Genomic DNA, 3,319 nt, shown 5'->3' on the forward strand with positions numbered 1-3,319 from the left:
AGACGGCCGCAAGGGCTGCCTGGTAGGCGTCCTCGGCCGCCTGGTCCTCCTCGCGGGCGATGAGCGGCGGCGGCGGCTCGCTCTGGTCAACCTCGCGCACGCCCCGTCACCTCTCCTCCTCGTGCTCGAAGGCGAACCACCTCGCCCAGTTGGGCGAGTCGGATGCGCCTCACCTCTTCCGCGTGAGCCCTAGCCGTCCACGGCACCGCTCCGGCGTCAGCAGCGCCCGCTGGCGCCTCACCTCCTCCGCGTGAGCCCTGCCGTCCGTGGCGCCGCCGGCACTGGGATCTTATCTGGATCCAGATGCTAGTCGTGCGGCAGGGTCACGTCTGGGTACGGCAGAGGCTGGCGGTGCCGCCAGTGCCACTCCGCCTGGTGCACTGGCACGTTCACGCGCTGCCTCTGCCAGCGAGGTGCCGGCGGAGGCGGGAGAAACTCTGCGGGGAAAGGGGTGGCGGGGGCCTTGCCCTTGGCCTTGCTGCTGCCGGCGCCGGAGAAGAGCCCCATCTCGCTGTGGTTCTGGTGGCTAGGGTTTGCCGGTGACGGGGGAGCAGAGCTGGCTAGATGTGGATGGCGAGTTTGGATGAGGACGGCCCCGCCGCATGGTTGATTTAAAAATGGACGAGCGCCGTCGCTGACGCGTGGACCCGTGGTCATAAATTAAGCTGACTGCGTGGACAGTGGATAGTTGGACGGCCGTCAGATGGGGACGTCGCGGACAGCGAGAAGGTGCGTGTGGCGTCCGTTCGGCGTCCGCGCCGACGCATTGGGCCGCAAATTTGGACTACAAATGTATCGGCGCGGACGCGATGCAGACGTGATTTAGATTTTGGTCGATACGTTGGGTCGTCACTTTTGTTCGCGCCGACAGAAAAATGGCAACAGACAAAATGGTTCGATCCTTTGAAGTTGCTTTTATGAGTCCAAAGTCAAAATGAAAGCGCTGTGTGGTTTTGATACCGATTCCTGAGGTTCCAACGAAGTTCCGTGATACCTTGGGACTAGCAAAAGAGGTCTGAGACGAGGAATGCAAGCGAAACAACACTGCTCTCCTGTCTCGCTTTCAATTACAGTCTACATCGACTTTTCTCCAGACTTCTCTGAACGGCACTTCTCCAAGTCCATCAAGAACTCGTGAAACGCCACGTCAGACGACCCGCCGTCTTTCACAGCGGCCGCCGCCATCTCCTTGGCTGCCACGAGCTTCTCCCTCAGTTTGCTCCCTTCCTCCGACGCCATCACCAGCCTCACCTTCGCCGCCACCTCCTCTGCCTTCACCAGTCCCTCCTCGTAGCCCTCCACCGCCACCCCGACCTTCATCTCCTCCACCACGTGCACCTTGTTCATCCTCTGTTCCGCGTACAGCGGCCAGCAGATCATCGGCACGCCGGACACGATCCCCTCGAGCACCGAGTTCCACCCACAGTGCGTCACGAACGCGCCGACGGCTCCGTGACGCAGCACCTCCGCCTGCGGCGCCCAGTTCTTCACCACGAAGCCCCTGCCAGCGGTCTTCTCCAAGAAACCCTCCGGGAGCGACGCCTGCAAGTCCGGCTCGACCGACTCGTCCTTCTGCTCGGGAGGGCTGCGCACCACCCACAAGAACCTGTGCCCGGAGTCCTGCAACCCGCGTGCCACCTCTGCTAGCTGCGCCGCCGAGAAGGTGCCCAGGCTGCCGAAGCAGAGGAATACCACGCCCCGCTCCGGCTGCGCGTCAAGCCACTCGAGGCACGCGTGTCTCCCGCCGGCGCTCCCTCCCGTTTGGCCAGGAAGGACTAGCGGGCCGATGCAGTAGACTGGCGGCGTTGGGCGACCAGGCGTGCAGAGGCCGTACCTGAGTGCTTCCAGCGCCCTCGCCTCCAACCAGTCGAAACTGTTCGTCAGAAAGCCTCTTGCTCCCGGCATCCGCGTGTAGTGGCGCAACCGTTCCTTGGCGATATCGCTCTCCCGGTCCAGCATCGTGGTCGACATGTCCACCGCGCGGATCGGCGGCACGCCGGGGAAGCGGAGCACCGTCTTGCCCATGTCCTTGAACGAGCACGGGGCGGCGGGATAGTAGTACGGCAGGTGGAGCATGATGGCGAGGTCTCCGACCGCGGAGGCGAAGAAGAAGTATGCGGGGATGTCGAGCTCGGCGGCGACGTCGAGCGCGTCCACGCAGAACATGTCGACCACGAGGGCGTCCACGGCAGGGAGGGTGCGGAGGAACTCCCGCAGCGACGGGTTGGCGGCGCGGAGCACGTCGATGGTGCGCAGGACCGGGTGGGAGTAATGGCCCTTGCCGCAAGACGGCACGGGGAGGAGGCGGAACGTGATGGCTGGGTTGGCGGTGGAGAGGCGAGCCATTGCGTCTTCCGACACGGCGTCCTTGTCCGGCGGGTTCACAACGGCGATGACGACGGCCTGCCCAAGGCGGAGGAAGACATTGGCCAGCTCCACCATAGGGTTGAGATGGCCCACGCCGAGCGAGGGATAGAGCACCACCGTCTTCTGCGTCATGCTAACTGACATGCCTCTTGCCTTCGTGAGCTGTGGGGGAAATGAAATTTGGAAGAGATGAGATTACGAGCGCAAATGCACAGTGGCCACTTCTCGTCCAAATTTATGCGTGGCTCGTCAGGCGAGCGCTCTGGGCATCTCGAGATCGGCTGGCGGGTGGGTCTTCTGGTTGGGTTGCGGGCCACAGAAGAACACGTACGCGCTACTTCAGACGTGTCGGGACATAGGGCATGACCTGTTTGGTTGATGACCTAACTTTGTCATAGAATGCAGCACCATATTTGCCAAACTTGTCTTACCTTAGATGTTTATAAATTTTTAAAAGCATTTTGAGATTTTTCTTGACACAGTGCAATAAAAAAGAACACTCCAACTAGTGCCCAACGGGTAAAATAAAATATAAGTAAAACTGGCCAGCTAGACCGACAAGCCAATACCCACCCATAACCAAACAACACGTAGCATGCAAATGTGCACGTGTAATATACACACTCGTATCACATAGTCGTGTCAGCTAGCCACCTATCCAACTTTCACAGCGTGATCACAAGGCAAAATGCGGACGAGGATTTGCGGCAAGTAAGAGCACTCTAGCATAACCCGTGTCCTGCCCCGACCCGTAAAATAATCGCCAAAATACGAATCAAAATGAAAAAAATTTGCCCGATCAGACACCGCATCTCGTCATGGACTGCAAAAAATTTTAAGGGCGCGACAAAATTTCGGCCCCAACCCGCGTATTCGCGGGTTTCCCCTCGCCGTTGCAGTGCCCTGCATATAAACGGAAGCGGTTGGTGAAGAGACATTTCAGCCCACGCTT

At 60.0% G+C, this 3,319-nt stretch overlaps 1 pseudogene; it reads right to left on the bottom strand.

The window, feature by feature from the left end:
- Positions 1-395: 395 nt before the first annotated feature.
- On the bottom strand, positions 396-2,847 carry LOC125548579 (anthocyanidin 5,3-O-glucosyltransferase pseudogene; annotated as a pseudogene).
- Between the last annotated feature and the right edge of the window lie 472 nt (positions 2,848-3,319).

This window comes from Triticum urartu, chromosome 3A, assembly GCF_056163025.1.
Source record: "Triticum urartu cultivar PI428250 chromosome 3A, HENAU_Tu73, whole genome shotgun sequence".
NCBI classification, from domain to species: Eukaryota; Viridiplantae; Streptophyta; class Magnoliopsida; order Poales; family Poaceae; genus Triticum; species Triticum urartu.